Below are 23,265 nucleotides of genomic sequence, written 5' to 3'. Positions count from 1 at the left end.
AACGTATTTGGCAGACTCAAGGCCATATTAGGCAAGTGATGGACTTGAAATTAGACCCCAAGGCAACAGCTCAGACAGTTCTTTCTTTAGATAATAATTATGCAGGGAAAAGCAAGGAGCTGATTTTAAAAATCAAAATTAGCTCTATCATGAAGGAACAGAGCTCATACCCAGAGGGAAGGAAAGTAAGCTTAATTGCTGTGACCTTCTGCTGTTATTCAGAGGCCTTTGGACTCTGTCTCTCAGGTGGCTACCTTATGAATTGGCCAATATATAACCTAGTGGAATGAACCTTAGACATCCATGTGGGAGGCTGAGGTTCGAGACTTAGCTCTACCAGTGAGTCAAGTAGCTTGAAGTATGTCATGGGAACAGTGGGTAATCTATTAACTGGACAAACAAAAACAACATGCTCAAATGCTTTCAAAGAAAGACATTTTAAACACAAGATGTTATCATTATTGTTTTTAGAATAAGAAAATAAAACCCATTGCTATAGTCCTAAAATATTTCCTCTGGAGCTTAATTTTCCCAGTGTTTAATGAATGTTTTGGTCCATTTCCTTGCAAATGTGTGAGAAAGCCAGAGGAGAAGTACAAGAAGGTAGGTACCTGGGTTATCCAAGAACAGCACGTTAGGAAAATACAGGAGCATTTAGATATTCAAAACCTAAAGGTTGCCGTTGAGTTACATTTATTATTTGTCTGTTTTTTAGTATTTAGAAGTTGTCTACCGATGTTTGGGTAGCTAGAAAGGTAAGAACAATAAATTATTTTTTAAAATTTAAATATATTCAGCATTTTTTCCGTATAAAATCTCATGACTTCTGTAGTTGTATTTTGTTTTTGTTTTCTTCCTCTTGGAAATATGACAGTATACTGAAGGTTAGAAGTCGTACTGAGGAATTACTTCTCAAAGATTTTAGCAAATGTCATATTTTAAGGCTATCATTTACACAGTCAAAGCTGCTATCTTTTTTTAAAATTTTTTTAACATCTTTATTGGGGTATAATTGCTTTACAATGGTGTGTTAGTTTCTGCTTTATAACAAAGTGAATCAGTTATACATATACATATGTTCCCATATCTCTTCCCTCTTGCATCTCCCTCCCTCCCACCCTCCCTATCCCACCCCTCCAGGCGGTCACATAGCACCGAGTCGATATCCCTGTGCCATGCGGCTGCTTCCCACTAAAGCTTCTATCTTTGAGGTAGACATTTTCAGAGGGAAATAAAAAATAAGTTCCTGAGTTTGCCTTATACCATTATTTCAAGTTCTTTCTGATAAGTACTTCATGTCTTTTCTAGAAGTTGGATTCAGATTCTTTGGCTATAAGAATAAAGTATAATTATCAACTGATCACAGGGGCCATCGCGAGAATGGTGTACTAACGAACTTTCTAGATATTAATTTTTCAGCATCATTCTTAGGAATTTTTTTTAGAGATTTATAAACCAATTTAAATAGATCTTTCTGCTGAGTCTAGGATTCTCTGCCACCCTCTATCTGATTTAGTAACTTCAAGGTTCCCTTCTGGAATGCCTTACTAATTTCTAGGGTGGGAGTGGGTGGGTGGGTGGATTGGGGAGAAATGAGGGAAAATTAAGACTCTGTGGATCCTGTGGCTTGATAAACTTTGATATTCTACCAGGCTTCTACCAGAACTATGGAGGAGAACAGCCTGCTGGCAAACCAGCTGATGTGAAACCTAGAAGCCTAAACAGTATAATTTAAAATATTTCCTGATTAAACAAAATAAAAGGTCAGAATCTCAAAAATAGGACAATATGACATTAATCTACTGGTAAATTGTTACCATGGTTCAAATGAGGCTTGAATGGTACACCTTTCTTCCTGAAAGCAAACCATAAACCAGATATATAGGACAGGAGTTTTCGCTTCCAAAAATTGTACATGGCATTAGTTTTTCTCAATAGTCTAATTTTATACACCAGAGAGTTTTGTTAGTATTATCATTTTTCTATATAAAATATTAACTCAATACCAAGTGGTCAGGTTGTAGTTTTATACCTTAATATAATCTGTCTCTCTCTTTTGGTTAGAAAGAAATTAGAGCATATTTTTTAAGGTCTTTTATCTGTAGGGAAAAAAATGTTTTTCCCAAACTGATGTTATAGACATTCTTCTTTCAAGCTACTCCATAAATATTTGGAAACCTCCCTTAAATCAAATGACCTTTTATTTGATATGTTACCCAAAAAAGGCAGTTAAGGATGTAGTGGACAGATAACAGAATGGAAGGAAAAAGAAGGACACCATTTCTTTTGGAAAAGCAAAGTTTATTAAATGAAAGCTGAACCAGCTTTTAACTATGTCTGGTTGCAATTCTAGTAGTTAATTATTGCTTTTTGTCCAGTGAGACAAGTAGAAGTTTTTCGCGAAGCTGGTGCCTTTCCCGTTTGGATGGAAAGGGCAGCAGAGAAATCATGTAAATATCTTGTAAGGACAGATTGCCAAGAAAATCATTGACTGGCAGGATTAGGTGAAGCGAGGGGGTGGGGAAAGGGAGTAGGAAGGCAAAGCCTAAGGTTTAAAACATGGCATTGATTCAGTTTGTTTGTAGCAGGTTTTTGGCTTGAACCCTCTTCTAGTTCAAGGACATGTTCTTAGGACTTTGCCAATTGTTGGTGTCAGGGTTCATACTCAAATGTAGACATACATAGTCCAAATATTAAGATATCATTTATCAACGTTCTCTACATACATAGACTGGCTCTGGAGAAAATTACGGAAAGTGAGGTTAGGGTTTTGAATACTCTGTCACTTTACTACTCTTTCCTCACCCCTACCTTATGATCTGGTCTCCCCTGAGACCTGCCTTCCCCTGTAGGCTCGTGAGATCCCAAACTCTCTTCCACCCCCATTCCTCCACCTAATAATGTTTGTATTCCATTTCCTGAGGGTTATTTCTCTGCTGGACCTAATCTGATAAGGTAATGCCTGCTGAGTTGTTAAGTAATAAATAATTGCCCCTACTTTGCCCATCTAAGATCATAATTTTGAAAAGGAAGATCTTTCAAAGCTTTATCTTTGAAAGCATGACTAATGTTGGGTATTTTATAGAATAGAGAAGCTGGTTAGTAGAGAGAACATATTAGATTAAGCAACCTCCCAATGGCGCACTCCCCTTACTGGGCTTATTTTTCAAACAAGACTTTCAAAGTTGGCATCCAACATTTATTAAAAAGCACTTGAATTGATGACCACGTATATATACTATCAAAGGAGTGCTTGGTCCTGATAAACTTAGTTTCTTTCCATCTGATATTCTTGAATTCATGAAATGCTGCAGTGAGTGAAAATAAACAGTAGTGATTAATTTAACCTTTACTATATTCTAGTATTTGCTCTCTGGATAAGTCCACCTTCCCAGATGATTTATGTATTAGTTGGGATGTTTTTGGTTGTAAGTAACAGACCTCCAACACAAATTAGCATAAATAACAAACCATATTTACTGGCTCCCATGTCTGAAAAGTCCGGGCGTGTTTTGATTAAGGCGGTCTCCCAGTTTTCTGTGATTCCCTTGGCTATGCCCTCCTCTGCATGCTGGCTTCATCCCATTCTCACTCTGGTTCCCATCATATTCTCAGAATGGCTGCCAGTAGCAACCGGGGCAACATGTTAACTTGATTCACATCCAAGGGGACAGAGATGGTCACTTCCTATAACCATTTAATAAAAGTCTTGAGATTTACTCTGATTGGGCCAATCACTGTGGCCAGGAAGAAACCAAATGCCGATTGATCTAGGTTTGGATGAAAGCCTCTATTGAACCAACCTTTGCTTTAAGTGGGGAAAAAATAATATACCTTGGAGCTGGGATGGAGTCAATCCATTCCAAAGCTCATGGCATATGGCATACTGAGTGAGGGACATTTCCAAAGAGAATCTGAGGGCAGTTTGCCAAAGTGGAATAAATTCTAAGTATGTAACCAAATATTATTCACCAAGTTCCTTTATGTGAAGTGCATTCTTTCAACTTTTTGACAAATGCACAGGAAAACAGGTATAGAGTTAATCTCTTGTCAAACAGGAAAATTGTATGTGACTCATATCTAGTTCAGCAAAGAAAGCTTCCTTTCTTTTTTTTTTTTAACATCTTTATTGGAGTATAATTGCTTTACAATGTTGTGTTAGTTTCTGCTGTATAATAAAGTGAATCAACTATACATATACATATATCCCCATATCTCCTCCCTCTTGCATCTCCCTCCCACCCTCCCTATCGCACCCCTCTAGGTGGTCACAAAGCCCCGAGCTGATCTCCCTGTGCTGTGCGGCTGCTTCCCACTAGCTATCTGTTTTACATTTGGTAGTGTATATATGTCCATGCGACTCTCTCACTTCATCCCAGCTTACCCTTCCCTGTGTCATCAAGTCCATTCTCTACATCTGCATCTTTATTCCTGTCCTGTCCCTAGGTTCTTCAGAACCTTTTTTTTTTTTTTTTTTTTAGATTCCATATATATGTGTTAGCATATGGTATTTGTTTTTCTCTTTCTGACTTACTTCACTCTGTATGACAGACTCTAGGCCCATCCACCTCACTACAAATAACTCAATTTCGTTTCTTTTTATGGCTGAGTAATATTCCATTGTATATCTGTGCCACATCTTCTTTATCCATTCATCTGTTGATGGACACTTAGGTTGCTTCCATGTCCTGGCTATTGTAAATAGTGCTGCAATGAACATTGTGGTACATGACTATTTTTGAATTATGGTATTCTCAGGGTATATGCCCAGTAGTGGGAATTCTGGGTCATATGGTAGTTCTATTTTTAGTTTTTTAAGGAACCTCTCTACTGTTTTCCATAGTGGCTGTATCAATTTACATTCCCACCAGCACTGCAAGAGGGTTCCTTTTTCCCCACATCCTCTCTAGCATTTATTGTTTGTAGATTTTTTGATGATGGCCATTCTGACCAGTGTGAGGTGATACCTCATTGTAGTTTTGATTTGCATTTCTCTAATGATTAGTGATGCTGAGCATCCTTTCATGTGTTTGTTGGCAACCTGTATATCTTCTTTGGATAAATGTCTATTTAGGTCTTCTCCCCATTTTTGGATTGGGTCGTTTGTTTTTTGATATTGAGCTGCATGAGCTGCTTGTGTATTTTGGAGTTGCTTTGTTTGTCAGTTGCTTTGTTTGCAAATATTTTCTCCCACTCTGAGGGTTGTCTTTTTGTCTTGTTTACGGTTTCCTTTGTTGTGCAAAAGCTTTTAAGTTTCATTAGGTCCCATTTGTTTATTTTTGTTTTTATTTCCATTTCTCTAGGAGGTGGGTCAAAAAGGATCTTGCTGTGATTTGTCATAGAGTGTTCTGCCTATGTTTTCCTCTAAGAGTTTTATAGTGTGTGGCCTTACATTTAGGTCTTTAATCCATTTTGAGTTTATTTTTGTGTATGCTGTTAGGGAGTGTTCTAATTTCATTCTTTTACATGTAGCTGTCCAGTTTTCCCAGCACCACTTATTGAGGAGGCTGTCTTTTCTCCATTATATATTCTTGCCTCCTTTATCAAAGACAAGGTGACCATATGTGCATGGGTTTATCTCTCGGATTTCTATCCTGTCCCATTGATCTATATTTCTGTTTTTGTCTCAGTACCATACTGTCTTGATTACTGTAGCTTCGTAGTATAGTCTGAAGTCAGGGAGCCTGATTCCTCCAGCTTCATTTTTATTTCTCAAGATTGATGAAAGCTCCATTCTGCTCTAGTAACCAAATCTTTACTCTTTCTTAGAACTGGATATACATACTTAATCATGTGAGAGATTCCAAGGAGCACATGGTTAAATGACACTTCTAGTCCCCAGCCGTGGCGGTAAGTTCTGAGATGCCGCATATGATTAAGAGGAAAAGATGGTAGCCAGCCAAAGTTATGAATTCCACATAACTGGTGTAAGATTTACGTGCCCATCCTGAGACTGAATGCAGGGCATGTATGTGTCTCCTATTTATAAAAAGGTAATTCTGAGGAAAGAACCCATTCAGTGCTTAAAGAGTTACCTAGGAATCAATTTCCTTTATTCTCATTTCTCTTCTTGATTCTATTGCTTCTATGTCTTCTAAAAGTCAATCATTAGAAATTTTAATTTGATGTCCTTACGATAGCTCTTACTTTATTACAGTGAAGGGAAAAGGAAGAAGAAAACCTGTCTTCAACTTTCAGATCATCATGTTCAAATATTTAAGACAATCCAGGTAGCAGAAAGCAGCAAATAAGTATTTTTCTGCTTGGTATTGACAAGTAGGCCTAGAGCAGCCATGCTCCAGTCCCCAACTTTATGGCTACCAGAGTCTCTACATCTAAAAGTACCTCGTTATCTTCCTCTAGTGCCTAGAATTCTTACCTGTAGGATCATTCCTTGTTTGCTTTTAGACCTTATCCCAGCAAGTTACTTTTCAGAATTCTTACTACAGACTACAGAGTAAAACATGCTGTTCATATGCAACTTAAATCACGTGCCAAGCTTAGAATGTAATATGGTTGGCCCTTGCCTATCTGGCCCTGGCTGTGTGTCTTTTTTCATTGGACAGGACATACCTGGACCAGATCAACTGGAATCCTTACAACAGTTTTAGAAATAGAAATGAAGTTAATATCTTTCAGGATGCCAGACATGTAGGTATAAAGGTAGAAGCATGGGAGCTATTAGTGGCCATATTTTCTACTCTGTGGACAGGACAAGCCAGGATGCAGTTACTACTGTGGTATTTGAGTCAAACAAAAGCGTGAAGGATATGCAAGCTCCAACAGATATACCTAAATCTAAAAGGAAACAAACAAAAAAATACAAAATCCAATTAAATGGTGAAAAAAATGTAGCTGAAGCCTCAGGGGGTAAAATTCCATTTATCCAAATCAGATGGAAATATATGCTAAAGGAATGTCTGAAGCCTGCTTTCAGAGGCAGGAACGGTATCAGTCTGTATGTCTGCTGTCCCAGACCTTTCATCCTGACCCCAGATCACACAGGTCAGTAGCAACCTTGACACACTGAGATGACAATACCAGTTCTTCTCTGAGTCACAAAACAATCTCCTTGAAGAGGTTTAAAGTTAAATATAGACATGGTTAAGTACATACTTTGGTATTAATGTAGGAAAAATATGCTTACATTTGGTAATAAATTATTTATAGTTTTAATATGTGTAAATTATTTATTGATGCTGTGATGGTTGATTTCATATGTCAGCTTGAGACTTGGCTCGGGTGCCCAGCTGTCTGGTCAAACACCAGTCTAGATGTTGCTGTGAAGGCATTTCTTAGATATGATTAACATTTAAATCAGTAGACTTGGAGCAAAGCAGAGGACCCTCCATAGAGTGGATGGGCCTCAGTTGAAGGCCTTAGGAGAAAAGACTGAGGTCCTCCAAAGAGGGTGGAGTTCTGCCAACCACCCCACCCTCAACGTGCTCCCTGCCAGACTGCTTTTGGACTCAAGGCTGCAGCGTGAACTCTTTTTGGAACTACCATCTGGTCAGTCTGCCCTTTGGACTAGCCAGTTCTCTGTCTCTCTTCCTCTCTGTGTACACACTGCACACACACACGCGCACGCACACAAGCTATTGGTTCTGCTTTTCTGGAGAACCCTGACGAGTACATATTTATAACAAATGACTCCAAAACTTCGTGGCTTAAAGGCACAAGTATTTATTATCTCACAGTTTCTGTAGATCAGGAATCAAGGTGCAGCTCTGCTGAATACCTCTGCCTCAAAGTCTCTTCAAGGCTGCAGTCGAGGTGTCAGCTGGGGCTGCAGTCTCATTTGAAGGCTCAACTGAGGGCAGGGAGAGGGTGGTTCTGCTTCGAAGTTCATTCACCTGGTTGCTCACGAGATTCAGTTCCTCATGGTTTGTTGATCTGATTGTCCCAGCTCCTCACTGGCTGTTGCCTGAAGGCTTCCCTCTTGTTCCCTGCCACATGGGTCTTCCATAGGGAAGCTCACAGCACAGCAGCTGGCTACCTCAGAGTGAGCAATCAAGGGAGGTAGGAGGTCACCAAAGACAGAAGGCAGTTTTTTCATAACCTTATTTTGGAAGTAACATAACATCACTTCTCTTGCATTCTATCCACTAGAAGTCACTAAATGCCAGCCCTCCAAGGGGAGGGTATTGCACAAGAATGTGAATACCAGGAGGGGAGGGTCATGGGGGGCCAGCTTAAAGGTTGCTACCACATTTAGCTTGTTAGAGAATCTGACAGTTGAGGTTTTTAAATTCTAATTTAAAATCATAATTAAAGAACTGATTTGAACTTGGGATGTATGTTGCAAAACAAGAGAGACTTTTTTCCTAAGATTGTAAAGACTACTGAGATGCTTGAGGGGACTTCAGATTTACCATATTTATGAATTTAATATATTAGGTTTACTACAGTAGTGTAAATACTTGAGAAAGTACTTGGGGGAAACTTCACTTGTCAGGTCGGATCAGGCAACAAATGTATTAATCTTACGGATGCATCTAAAATGTTGAAGGCAATTAAATTAACTAATTTGTGAGAAGCCTGTGTGTGTACTGAGTTCTGTAACTTGAGTGACTCAAAGAGCAGTCAAAGACCAATTTGAAAGTTATTGTTAAATTCTACTAAATTTATAAATACGAGTATATGATGTATATACATATATATATATGATTAAGGGCTTAAGGGAAACTAAGTTTTAGTATTTTTTACTTTAGTAAATTGAGTATCAATTGAAGAGAATCCCAGTAGCTGTAATTTGTCCTTTCTTTGAAAAAAAATTAATGCCCTCAGAGAAAATGAAATCTGACATTGATAAAAGCAAGTCTTCAGAGAGAGAAACAGAGAGAAGATTCAAATAGATGAGAAGAAATGGGCAGTGCCGATATTTTGGAGATCTTGGTCCCAGGTGTTCCTGCCTGCCATCAGCTACATTCCTGCCCTCGAGTTCTGGAAGACACCTTGATGTCCTTACAATTGTTTTCTCTTGAAACCAAGAGCCCAAACTCATGTTTTTCCCTATAATCTCTTCTGCAGAAATGTAATTTGTGAAACACACACTGGACACACTATCATCTCTAATAATAGTAACCATGAGAGTCAGAAAACCTCTCCAGGATGGGAATGATGAGACACCATTTCACTCTTGACCTGCCATCCTTTCTTCCCAGATCTGTCCATTTCCCTGTTTATTAAGAATAAGTAGATTTGATAGTTGAGCCCTGCCTCATGTGGCTGTGGAGGAAATAATCAGTTTCAAAATGTGCTGAAAAGAATGATTCTGGTTCAAGGTTGCTGATGTTACTGTTGCATTTCAGTGATGCTGATGATGCTTTTATAAACTCTGTGGTTTTTTTAAACTTTGAGTTGTCTTCCTTGTCACTGCTCATTTCTCATGTGGCACTGCTGATTCTGATTCCTAACTGTGCCCCTGTCTGTGTTTACCTCTTAATCTCCATGGTTACTGCATGTACTGAAGCCTCTATCATCTCTTCTATGGAATTTTGTGATATTTTCCCACTAAGTTACCCAGATTTTCAGGTCAGCTTTTCTCTATTCCATTCTGAAACCACCCCAAGCTCATCTTCTCAAACACAAATAAGTCCATATTACTTCTTCTCAACGTCCAGGAAAGGTCCCCAACTGCCAAAGTAAAGTGCAGACCTCTTAGAATGACTCACAGGGTGCTTTACACCAGCTTTCAACCCTAAGTTTTATGCTGAAATCATAAGGAACTGATTTTAGTTTGTTGAACCAATTATGCACTTTCCCTCTCCTTGGAACATCTTCCTCCAAATTCTTAAAAATCTGTCAAGGCTGGGCTCAAGTGTCTCCTTTTTATGAAGTCTCTCCTTCCCTGACCCACCCAAGCAGAGTTTCCGTTACAATTTTCCCATCCACCTTGTACAGAAATCTGTTACAATCTTTATAGCATGGAATTGTAATTTTTTCCTCTACATGTTTGCTTCCCAAACATGATTGTGAGCTCCTTGAAGGCAGACATATAACTTATTCATCCTTGGCTGCTTGGTTTCTAGGGCTGTGCTTGAAACAAGGAGGTTATTCAGTAAACGTATGTGAACTGAAGGTAGATCTATTACTATTCTTGGAATTTACAACATTAAATGTAGTTTAAATTTAAAAATTCACTCAGGAAATACCCTACTTCAGAGCCCTAAGAAAATTATTTAACTTTCCTTACAAATTTCTCTTCTGTGGGTAGAAAGGACTGGTTTAGACTGTAACAGAGCACGAAATTAAAGTAAAGCAAGATTGTCTCCTTCTTGAGATAGAGGGACAGGGACGAATAGAAAAGTACTTTATTGCTTTAGTTTTTTACATGCAGGTTGAAACGTCATTAAAGTAAGATTTCTCACAAATAAGCTGAAACACAACAGGGTTGATTGACTATATTTAAGTTAAGCAAGGGGGAGTTTAAAGAAGCGCTAGTTTTCCCCTTTATTTACGTTTTGTTTCGGTGTAAAGGGGGAGAACACAAGCAGGGATGGACTCAGGGAAGCTTATGACTGAGAATTACTTGGGCTGACTCAGCCTCTTCTCTTTTCTACAAAATGCTTAAGGAGCCATGAAGAGGTGAATGAAACAAGATACTAGCATTTGCCTTAGAAACATCTAAAAGTGAGGAGCCTATTAAAAGAGAAAGTCTTAGAAATAGAGTCACAGGTATAGAAAACAAACTTACGGTTCCCAAGCGGGGAAAGGGGGAGGAAAGGATAAAATGGGAGAACTGGGACTGACACATACACACGACTATATATAAAATAGATAACTAATAAGGACCTTCTGTAGAGCACAGGGAACTCTACTCGATGCTCTGTGATAACCTATATGGGAAAAGAATCTAAAAAAGAGTGGATATATGTGTACGTATAACTAATTCACTTTGCTGTACAGCAGAAACTAATACAACATTGTAAATCAACTAGACTCCAATAAGAATTATTTTAAAAATGAGGAAGTTGTATTGGAAGTCTGCCATTTCTCTTGGTTCTGAGTTTCTACCCAATCAAGTTGTGCGTTTGCGTGTATGTGTGTGTAGAGCTCTCCAAATAGTGTTGTTCTGCTTAGTTTTTTGTTGGTTTTTTTTTTTTTTAAGTTTTGAATATTTTACAGCAATGACAAGAAAAATAGGATTGCTCGGAGTTCAGCAATCCTCATTAGTCACTCACCACAACTGGTAATTAGATGAAAAAGATAATGGGAAGCAGGGACTAAGCAGGACTCTGTCATCCTGTGTGTGAAATGATGCTGAGAGACCGAGCAACCCAGCAACCCTGGTGCCTGACTTGTTTTAGACGTTTTAGAACACAAAGAAAGAATTGGCAGGGATAAAGCCCTATGGTGGATGGGCCGTTTCGGGTTATGACTGATCACCCCTCACCACTAAACAGTTCAGGTGAACCAACATGTAAAAAAGCACTTAACTATGTGATAAGCACTTAACCAGCGAGGTATTGGGCACCATGGAAAGGCCTGCTTTTCTGTCTTAGGTGCTGTGATTATAATAAGAAAAGCTTATTCATTGTTCAGTTGCATCTGAATCAACAATGATTACAAACATCTGTATGCAGGTAATTCAGAAATCTATTCCTTATGCTTTTATACTAGGCTAAATATGAAATCCATGTTTCTCTGAAATTTATCCAAATTTTTTTCCTAGCATCTTTACCCTAAAACTTCCATCATCGCCTCCCCCACCCCCAATTTTAATTTTCTTCCACTTGCAGGAATTCTATCCAAAACATCCCCTGGCACATTCTCCTTCTCCTTTCAATATAGAGAAGATTTACAGATGAGGATAAAAAGGGAAGAGAATAAGCAAAAGCTGGGGTGGGGTGGGGCTGGATTTGGGGAAGCCTATAATTTGATAAGGATGAGCTCAGATAAGGCAGGACTGGTGAGTGGTGGTCAGATTGGGAAAGGTCTGGAATGTTCGGCTGGAGGTCTGGACTTCATGCCTCTGGAAACAGAAGGCAGAAGGTTCTGAGCCGGGGAGTGACCCAGTTAGAGCATGTGTTAGGTTACACCACATCAGTATTTCGGGTTAATAGACACTGGGGACTTAAGAGCAGTTAATGAGAAAAGTAAAATTACTTTAGCACATGTAAGATGTTATGAGAACTTGATTTGGGGCAGTAGAAGTGGGTCAGAGGGATGAGGAAAACAAAAGATCAAAGACCAGAAAGATGCAACTTTCTGACTCAGTTTCATATAAGGCAGCACGTTCATCCCCATAAAACCCTAGGTGTCTGCTTGTGTTGTTCCTGTAAACTTTCAACATCCCCTCACTGGTAAGACATAGGAAGTGACCAAAAAAATCATTTTCACCATAATACTTGAGCAGCCATTAGATAAGGGTGATAAAGTTTACTTAAGAAAACAGTGCTCAAAACATCCTCCTTGCCAAGAAAACCTCCCCCCTCCCATCCCCATGGGCAGGAAGAATGGAGCAGGCCATTAATCAACTAACATTTTGTGAGCCTTTTGCCACGCAATCTGAATAAAGTAGTCTTTGGATTTATCCAAAATTAGGCAGCCTCCGTGATTCATTTGAAAAGGTCCCTGCCGTAGGCTGGAAGTAGGCACCTGGCTATACGATGGGGAAGCAGCAAAGTAGGTACACAGTTCTGGAAAGCCTCCTACCAAATACTTCATCTATTAAATAGATAGGGGAAAACCGACATTAAAAAAGTTAGAAAGGAAGCAAAATAGTGCAGGAATACCATAATGACCTTTTGTGACTAAGGAAAAGTATCAACATTATCATGGATGGTATTTACTTTGTATAAACTAAACTGCAAAGACCATTATATAGGGCATAGAATAGAAACAAAAGTTAAAAGAGATTTAAAGCTCTTTTGGTCCAATTTCCCACTTAGGTAGAAATGCTGTGCACAATATCCCTAATAGGTGGCTAACTGGTATCAGCCTCCATCATCTCAATGAGCAATGAATTGTCTGCTTCCAGGGCAAATGTATTTCATTTGGAGTATCCTAATTCTGATGGTACCTTATACCACATCACTTGGACCTCCACTTATTCACAGTTCTGTTCCTTGGAGAAAACTACGTCTATTCTGTCTTCCTTACAATAACTCAAATGAGAATTTTTGTCCTAACTGCGGGGGGAAACCAAGGGGGTTGTAAAGAGAAGTGTGGGATGACAAATTACGATTTGCTCACTCAAAGACCTATTTGTGTTCTATTGGGTCCACCATTATATGTACTGTTTTTTCTTCTTTCCTTTGGACTCATCAGCTAATTATTATTATTAAGATCTCTTCTCAATTAGCTTACTGGTTATACATGATTTATCTTATATATTACCATAGGCATGCTTGATTTATTGATATCTAATATAAATTAGTGTTTTTTAACCAAATTTTAGAAAATACAGATACCGTAGAGCACCTTAACTCTATTTACTCTTAACTTCTGTGCTTTCATATATGTTAAATCCTGAAAGTCAGTAGTTTCATTGCTTAATAAAATAAATACTTATTTCTATTTCCTCACTTCCCTTTCCTTTTCCAATATCCTTCATATCTCCCTGCATTTCTCTTTCTCCATCTGGGGATCCTTTCTGCTGCCTGAAAAACTCCTTGATTGTATTTCTTTGAATGTGGATCTGTTGTGATAAGTTCTCCCAGTTGTTTGTTTGTTTGTTTGTTTTTTCTGGAAATATCTTTATTGCACCTTCAATTTTGAAAGATTTTTTTTTTTCTGCATGTAGAACTCTAGGTTTTTTGTTTGTTTTGAAACTTGAAACATTATTTCATTGTCTTCTGACTTAGGCAGTTACTGGTAAGAAGTCTGTTGCCAATTTTATTTTTGCTCCTTTGCTTCCCTCTGGCTGGTTTTAAGATTTCATTCAGTCATTGGTTTTCAGTGGGTTTTACTATCTATTTGGCAAGGCAGGATTTTCTTCTTGTCATTTGTATTGATTCTTGAATCAGAAGCTTGAATTACTTTTGGAAAATTCTTGAACATTGGCTTCAAATATTGCTCCTACCTCAATTTCTGTTTCCTTCTTTTCTAGGACTCTAATTGCACTCATATTAGACTGTTTGAAGGTCTATATTTCCTTTATACTGTTTTCCGTATTTCTCATCCCCCTTCCTCTTTTTGTTTCAGTCTAGACATTTTCTGCTGACCTATTTTCTTATTCACAGATCAGACTCACAAATCCTGTCTTCAGCTATGTCTAATCTTTAATTTCATCTATTGTTTTCTAAATTTCCATTATTGTATTTTCAGTTCTAGGACTCTTATTATTTCTAGTTCTTTAGCAAAATTCCCAATCTTGTCATCTAATTTTTAAATATACTAATCATAATTATTTTAAAGTCTGTTTCTGATGACTGCAATATCTGGCCCTTAGGGACTGTCTTTAAAAATACATTATTATTTTATCACTATCTGTTTTTATGTATATTAATTTGTATTGGAATGCTAGAAATTGTGTATGAAAAGTTATGGAAGCTTTGGCTGATAATTTTTCTCCAGAGAAGGTTTTTAATAGCATATGGCAGACCAGGAGAATAATATTATATCAGTTAAATCTAATACGATATTAAGCTGATTTGAGTCTGGGTTTTAGTCTTCATAAGGCCTGGTCTCTATTTCTGGTTTGCCCTTACTTATAAAGTATAACCTTTTGGGGGCCTCAGATGAAAGCCTGGGCTATTTTTTATTACCTCACCACCATAATGGGAACTGGCTCTTAACTGTTTTCTCCCTCACGTAGTGATACTGATGAGAGCTATGCTTAGCTTTTCACCAAGTTTGCCTGTCTCTCAAACCAAGCTGCGAATGGCTTGGGGGGAAACTGGCTCAGATCGTTGGGCTTTCTTTTCTGTATATCCTTTCTTTCCACAATCTTTTCCTCTTAAGTCCTGGCTGTTTGATAGTCCTAAGCTCCATTTCTCCGCGCCATGTAACTCTTTTAAGTCTGTTCTATTCTACTTCTCTGCAGTTTAGCAACCATGCTCTGCTCAGTAAAAGCATCTCTGTGCTTTTACAAATTGGTGGTGTCTCAACAGAAAATAGCAGAAATACCATGCTCATTTCAGTGGGTTTATCTTCTCTCCAGCATCTTGGTCCCTTAAATTCTGATTGCCTGGATAGCTTTCCTATGCCATCAGTGAGACGATTCTTTTTTTTTGCATTCAGTCAAGCTTCTTTTAGTTTTCTTTCTTTCTTCCTTCCATTTCCCCCTCTCCTCTTTTCTTCTTCTTCTCCTTCTTTCTTTCTTTCTTGAAGCCCATCAAAGCCAGAGGCTACTTGGTAATTTTTACGCTGTTGAACATACTATATATATTTTTTTCCTGGTTTTAGGAATTTCTCATATTTTTCTATACTCTCTTTGTTTTCAGAGCCTTCCTGCATTAGTTAGCATTTGTTGCATAACAAAGAACCCATACATTCATGGATTAAAACAACAATTTATTTATCTTGCAATTCTGGAGGTTGGTGATTTGGGCTGGGCTCAGCTGCTTTGAGTCAGGCTTGGCTAATCTTTCAGTGAGGCTCACTCATGTATCTGCTGCCGGGTGGGGGGATGGCTGGGAACTGGCTAATAGGAGGGTTTTGGTTCTTCCCTATGTGATGTCTCATCCACCAGCAGGTTAGCTTCAGGCTTGTTCATGAGGTGGCGGGATTCCATGCACAAGAGCAGAAACATGCGAAGGCCTCTCCCGAAATCACACAATATCGATTCTCCTGCACTGTTGTGACAAAGGAGGTCACAAGGCCAACCCACATTCAGGGTTGGAGAAATAGACTCCACCTCTCATTGGGAGAAGCTGCAAAGAATTGTGGCCACTTTTTGGTAGTCTACAACGCTAAAGTCATCGTTAATTCTAATAATTTAAATTTCTTAGACTTTTGCTCATTGATAGTCACATCCATTGCAAACAATGATAGTTTTATCTTTTCCTTTCCAATGTTTTACAATGCCATTTCCCTTCATTGCCTGATTGCACTGGATTGACCATTCAGTACAATTTAAAATAAAAGGAGAGAGAGTGGACATCCTTGATTTGTTCCCAATTGCAGAAGAAAAGATTTTGAAAAACTTTTCAATATTAATATGCTGTACTTTGTGGATACTTGTATTTTTTCTGCATATATTAAAATGATTTTTAAAGTTATTTTGTTAATATGATAATTTCACTGATTCAATTTGAATATTAGACCAAATTTAATTACTATATTAACCAATTTGTTGATTTCTGTTATTTTTTGATGTGGAAGAGTTTTTTGCTAACTTATTTAGAATTTTTGTGTTTATTGTGGCACAAGTGTTATTGAGCTACACTTTTTAAAATAATGTCTTTGGGGCTTCCCTGGTGGTGCAGTGGTTGAGAGTCCGCCTGCCGATGCAGGGGACACGGGTTCGTGCCCCGATCCGGGAAGATCCCAAATGCTGCGGAGTGGCTGGGCCCGTGAGCCATGGCCGCTGAGCCTGCGCGTCCGGAGCCTGTGCTCCGCAACGGGAGAGAGGCCCGCGTACCACCAAAAAAAAAAAAATGTCTTTGGAAGGTTTTGGTGAAAATTAATAAAGGAAAACCTCACTAAGATGGAGTCAGGAAGCCAAAAGGGGGAGCTCTCAGGCAGTACCACCTGATGTCAATTACAGGAAGCATTGTCAATTGCAGACCCCAACAGAAGAATCATCAACAGGAAAGAATCATGCATCACAGGTCCCAACAGGAAAAGATGTACATGGTGTCTCCTACAAGAAATTGACTACCCCAGCAACTCAGCCAGTGAGAAACCGTCATCACCCTGAACTCTCACTTTTCTCGGATGGACTTTTTTCAAAATAACCCCTTCCATTTTGCTCCTTTTCTCTCTAGAAAATAACATTCCTTTTTGTTGTGTGTTGGACTTGCCTATGGCTTTTGCCATAGCTTGCTTTTCCTGAATTGCTATTCCTCTGCTATTCCCGAATAAACCCATTTTTGCTGGTAAAATAACTTTTATTTTTAAGGTCCGTATTTGAAATCAAGGTTATAAATTGGGAACTGGCTTCTTCTGTATTCTGGGAGAGTCAGCGTAACATTGGAATTGCTTCCTCCTTAAATATTTGAGAGAATTAACCAGTGAAGCCATCTGGGTAAAGACTTTCTTTATGGGAAGTATCCAATTATAGATCAAATAAATTGGCTAGTTTGCAATCTCTTTAGTAGTTATCTGACTAATCCAATTTTCTTTCTCTACTTGTGTCCATTTTAGTAAGTTGTATATTTCTCGGTATTTTCCCATTTAATGTATTTACTATTGCAATTTGTTAATAATATCCTTGTACTATCTTTTCATTTTCTACAGAACCTGTTTTTATTCCTGAAGTTGTTATTTGTGAATTCTCCTTTTACTACCAATAGTATGAGGTGTTTTACCCCAGTTTCACCTAATTTAAACTCCATCGACAGGGTGCTACTGAGTGAAAGAGTAACAGCTCTAGCTAATAGTCATTTGATAAGTTTGAGTTTATTAGTTATAGTTCTGGCAGGAGAGAAATGGCACTCTCAAACTGGGCAATTTGAAGAGAGCTGAGTAAAACATTTATTTATAAAGTTATCTGTGGTGTTCAGGGAAATAGCAAGGGGGAGCGTAGGACCCTGGGGTAGTAACTGCAGGAGATTATTACCACCCAAGGACCTGGAGAAGAGAATGGTTACCAGGCTGTATTGTGAGTAGCTATAGGGGAAGGACTCCCAGACAGATGCTGATACCAACAACTCAGGAATGAAGCCAAGGAAAAATACCCTGACCTCACTTTCCTCTGGTCCTCCAGCCTCTTTTGAGAGCCTCCTGTTGACTGAACCAAATCAGGTGCTGACAGGCAAAGGAGTAGTTGGTCTTTATATATCAGCAGCCTGGGAGGGCAATCACAAGATATTCAACACATTTTGGATAGCCATTTTGTTATACTTCTCAGCAGTGTCATTGGCTTAGTAGGTCAGTACTCAGTGAGGCTGCAAAACTTGAGGAACTTGTTAAGCAAAGATGAAACATTTGACAAGTATAGTGTCTCCCCTGCCTACTCAGGCTGATTTCTAGATGAAGAGGTTGGAAGACAGAATGCTAGTGGTATCTTTTGGTGTCTTCTGGTTACATTTAGCAAGGAATAGAACTAGCAGTTAAACTCAGGCTGATATAGTTTAGTTGGCAGTAAAAATGGAAAGAAAAGGAGAAGAGAGAATCCAGAAATTTGGAGCCTTTTGGATTGAAAACTCAAATGGTTTTAGACTCCAAATATGAAAAGATAAGATTCAGAAATGTTTTCTGCATTAAAGATCCATTAAAGCAGAGTTCTGCCACAAACTACTAGTGTAGAGTTCCCTCCAAGCTGGCTTACCTCAATGTAACTACCCTTACGTTGAAAGAAGAGAAGGAATGGGGGGAGGAGGTTCAAAGAAATATATCAGCCTGAAGGATTATGACTAGTAATTATGACTATTCAAGATATCTGGGTGTTTTTCAGGCAAATGAAATCAACTGGAAGCAAACAGAGCAGAAGCCTACTCGTTTTTTTTTGAATTGCTCAGCTAAAGAAATCACACACCAGACTGAAAAAGCCTTTAACTGTTTAAGACTTAAAGTAAACCTTGGGTTTTGAAACTTGCATTGACAGGATAGCGTGTGTGAAAACTACATCACTTCCCAGAAGATCTGGTACCAAAAAAACCCCCCAAAACCCCAAAAAACAAACAAACCACAGAGGATAATACAGCAAAAAAGCCAGAGTCCCCCTCCCGCTTAGGGCAAAGTCAGAGTCCCCCTCCGCCTCCCCTTTCCGGCACAATGGTGAAATCATTAATCCCAAATTGAAGACTGTAGGAAAGTCAAGAAAGTCTCCACTTTAGGGCAGAGACCTCACAATGCCTACTTGTAGGGTTGTACCATGGCTATTGACCAGTGATCCCATTCTTCCCTTTTCTAAATGAGAGATTTGATTGTAGATTTTCTCTCTGCTCATGACTGTAGAGTGTGTGCTCAGGCCAGATAAATCATCCCTTGATCATGAGAAGCCACAATGTCCTAAAGGAGAGGGCAGTGCCGCTATTGGAGATCTGGATTTGAGTTGGGTATAGTAACTGCATGGGATTTTAGGATGTTTCCCTGGAGTGGGAGCGAATGTATTCCGTGTGAGGAACACGGGATTTATAGAGACAGTAGATGTGGCAAAGACAAAAGATGTGTTTGTCCCTTGAAAATTCATGCGCCCTTTCTGTTGTGTAGAGTTGTTTCTGGGAGGCATGTATGTGTCTGCATTTCTCAGCATCTAGATAGGACTTTTAGACTAGCTCTCACCAGTGGGCTATGAGTAAAATAATGAATGTTATTTTTGGGCTGAAATGTTTAAGAAGCAGGTATACGTTCTCCATTTTTTCTTCTCCAGTCCACTGGCTGGAATTGAATGACTGCAAAGCTCTAGACGGTGGAGCTACAAGGCAAAGCAGCCTAAACCACCTCGTGGAAATATGCTCACTGAATACCAGCACTGGACTCTGTGAGCAAAGAAAAACAACTCTGTTGTGTTAAGTCATGAATTTCAAGGTTTATCTGAATCCTCTGCTACTCATACTCAATGATTACAAAGTACACAAAGTTCTATAAATTACTTTGTGGGTCCAGGAGCAAATATATATCTATATCTATATGTTTCTCTCTACGTATCACACATATATAAATTTAAGAGCAAAGAAATAAAAATTTACTTAAGCTTATACATTTAGGTTTTAGATAATGGTGTCTGATTAGCATGCAATTGCTTTAGGGTAATATAAATCTAGGAATTTACCAGTTTATCCTCTTACAATTTAAACTCAGGAGGTTGAACCCAAAAATGTGGTAGGATTTAATAAGACAGTCAACGTGTTTTAATATCATTGTATCCTTCACAGCATCTATACAGTGATGGAGAGACAGTATTTCTTGAGTCTAAGACAAAGAAGACAAATGATCTTAAGGATTACTGATAGGAATTAATAATAAATTCATGCATCATTATGCCTAAATGCATAGGCTGTTACATACATGCAAGATGACTGTAAGGTCACTAGCTATTGTGGAATTAGACCCCAGAATATTGCACCATTATATTATTATGGAGTTAGAGTGATATCTTTACAAATGACTTTTAAAAGCAAGTTGACGCTAAAGCTCAAATCTATGACTGTAGCAGGGAACATATCCAATGTATGTCATGCCTGTCATTTGCCTGTTTATTCTCAAATCCATTCCTTTCCACTCCACTGCTTGGCTCTGTATCACAAGGGGCTGACCCTGCAAACTACATTTTCCTGACCCCCTTCTCAGCTGGGAGACACTGACAGGAATACTGAAGGGCAGGCAGATGGGAGATTTCCTCTTACTTTCATTTAAGATGGCATCCCTGGCAGGGCAGGTGGCATCCCTAAGAACCACGGGACAGCCCCTGCTCTGTAGTCACAACTTTGCATGGCAGCCTCCCTGGTGGTTCCTGGTGGTACTGATACCCTGCATCCCACCAGTTCTGGAGGTGGTGGTGCCTTCCTGCTGCTGCCGGATTACTTCATCATCCCATGTTTGTCTCCTCAGTTCTTCCGTACTGTTGTAACTGGTTCCTTATATTAGAGTCCTTCAGACTTGAATGCTGTTCTCCAGAGAGGACCAATATATGTGTGCACTAATGGCTACATAGAACACAATATGTAACACAACTTGCATATATAAACTTACCAACAAAATAACTTTTCAGTGATTATTTGTTGAATGAGTGAATATATGTATGGAAGGGTTACTTGAAAACTGGGGGTAGGGGGAGATATTTCAATGTTTCAAAGTTAAACCTAGAAATCCCTATTAATATTTTGTGTAACTGTTACCAAGTCCAAGCTTGTACTGCTCACCGCATGACAGGCCAATAAATCGAGAGACGACTTGTTGGGGCAAGGAATAGCGACTTTACTTGGAGAGCCAGCAGACCGTGATGATGCTGGACTAGTGTCCCAAAGAACCATCTTACCCCACTTAGATTTCAGGCATCTTTTGTACTAAAAGGGGAGGGGGTGTGGTTGGTTGTTGCAGACTTCTTGGTGCTGGAATCCTTTGTTCTTGCAGCTGTCCGTGGAGGTCAGGTCACGATGTTCCTATAAGCCTCCAACAAGACAAATGTTATTCTCTGTTCTGCAACTTTTTATCTCTAAATGAATGGAAAAGTGTTACACCTTCAAAGGTCGGAGCCTTGAGAATGGGCTATCCTGTATATTCTTTTCTAAAAGGTGCAGAGCCAGCATGACTAAGCACAGGCAATAGAACACAAATGTTAGAACTAAACGGAAAGACTTAATAAGGAGTCAGCTTTGCTCTTCTCTGTTACATAACTATATGCTAAGGAGGAAATTTTAGTAAGAGGTATTAGAAATCGTGCTAATAAATTTGAATGGAGCCCTAGAATTAAAATGGTAATGCAGTCATAAATTCAAAAGAGAAGGAAATCTAGAGGCAAAGATTACAGCCTTTATTAAAGCAAGTATCTTTTCAACCCTTTTCCACTTTGATTCATAATAGGAAATATATTTTATATTGAGAATGAGTGCAATCATATATGCGTGAGATTCCTGCTATATTTCCTATTCATTTTCTTCTAGCATATCCTACCCAGTGTGACACAGTTTGAAAACATGGGTCTCGGCATATTACAGGAACCGTGATCATCTTTGAAAATGTATCCAAAGGATTGAGGCATAACTCATCCTCTGCTCACTCTTTCTTTGTCTTCCTGCATAGTGGCCACCTATTGTTTTGGTTATCTCAGTGTGTGTTCACCTGCTTTCCTCTTGGAAACTATCCCTCTCCTTTTCTTAGTCCATAGGGTTCAGGTCAACTTCCTGCCCACCTCTCCTGTCCCCCCGACTCTCCAACTTGACCAGCTCTGGCGGAAGCATGTCATCTAGTTTTGGTCAAGCAGAGACGCTATCTCTGTGACCACAAAGAACGTCTCAATAGTTGGCACATAAGCTAAGATAGGCCAATGAACTCACCAAAAACACTTTCTTGTTTGGCCAGACTGGAAGCTGGTGAGAATCAGGGATGGATCCTGGGAGCCATCAGATGGAGAGAGCTGCCTAATAGAGAAGCTACCAACAGGGAAGGCATGGAGGGACGATGACATTTGTGATCCTGGATCCGCTCATTTTTCCTGAGCACCGGTAAACTGAGTTCTGAAATTCTAATGTAAGTAAAAAGCTATTTACAAATGATACTTAATTTGTGAAATGACCTAAATTAGAAATGTATACTTTCAGACCTCTTCAGTATCCCAAATTTATAAACAGGGCAAAATTAGACTGAAATCATCACATAATCACTTGTATTTTAAATGGTACTGCAAATATTTAAAATTATGTTTATAATTTTATACAATTGTGTTGAATATTTCAATGGCATTATCCAGTCTCTTAATCTTTTTTCAGTGCCAACATATTTTTAGTTTTGCTGCGCTGGGAGCCCTGCTTCATTTATTAAGAAAAATAGGTTTGAAAAAAATTATTTACATTAGGGTTTTCACTGAAAAATTCAATTAAGGAAATTAAGACTCCCCCCGCTGCAAATTTAATATTTATTTTTTTTCTTAACCAGTAAATAGAGGTACCCTATTGTTGTGGTCCGTGCGTGGGTTGGAAGAAGAGTTTCCAGACACAAAGTATTTTAAATGAGAGTGAGTTTATTGAGAACAAAGAGCAGAGTTAGTGAGGGGTGCGGGGAATACAGGGGTCAACTTCCTGATGGACCAGGGAGAGCCGACCCCCTTTGTGGGCTAGTAGCCAACTTCTATAGCCTCAAGACAAAGAAAATTCCTGCTGGCAGGATGGCATTAGGTGATTGGTCAGGATGCTACATGGTTGCTACATGGTGAATATTTTACCTAATATGGACTCGAGGGCTGTCCGGTTTAGGTCAGGAGAGCCCATGGCAACAGTCGCTATGTGGGCTCAGTTAATTCCCGAGATTTTTGTCCTGTGCCCTTGATATAGGGCTCTACACCTATAACATTATAGATTTATTTAAAGCTATTTATATAAGATACATTTTAATGTAAAAATAACTTTTAAAAATATAATGCATTTTTTTTTCAGTTCTACTCAGTATGTGGTTTTAAATGTCTGCATAGTTTATTGATTTAAAAACAATAATTCAAAGCACAAAGTATATTGAAGGCCGGCAGTGCAAAGACTTATCCGCAAATGAAAAGTTTAA

General features: G+C 38.8%; 1 pseudogene; it reads right to left on the bottom strand.

The window, feature by feature from the left end:
- The window catches only part of LOC132597540 (peptidyl-prolyl cis-trans isomerase FKBP4 pseudogene), a 44,372-nt pseudogene extending 23,346 nt beyond the window's left edge, over nucleotides 1-21,026 (bottom strand).
- Nucleotides 21,027-23,265: the final 2,239 nt, after the last annotated feature.

This window comes from Globicephala melas, chromosome 6 (assembly GCF_963455315.2).
Source record: "Globicephala melas chromosome 6, mGloMel1.2, whole genome shotgun sequence".
In the NCBI taxonomy this organism is placed as follows: domain Eukaryota; kingdom Metazoa; phylum Chordata; class Mammalia; order Artiodactyla; family Delphinidae; genus Globicephala; species Globicephala melas.
The sequence above is the reverse complement of the archived record's forward strand: the minus strand, read 5'-3'. Positions and strand labels throughout refer to the sequence as shown.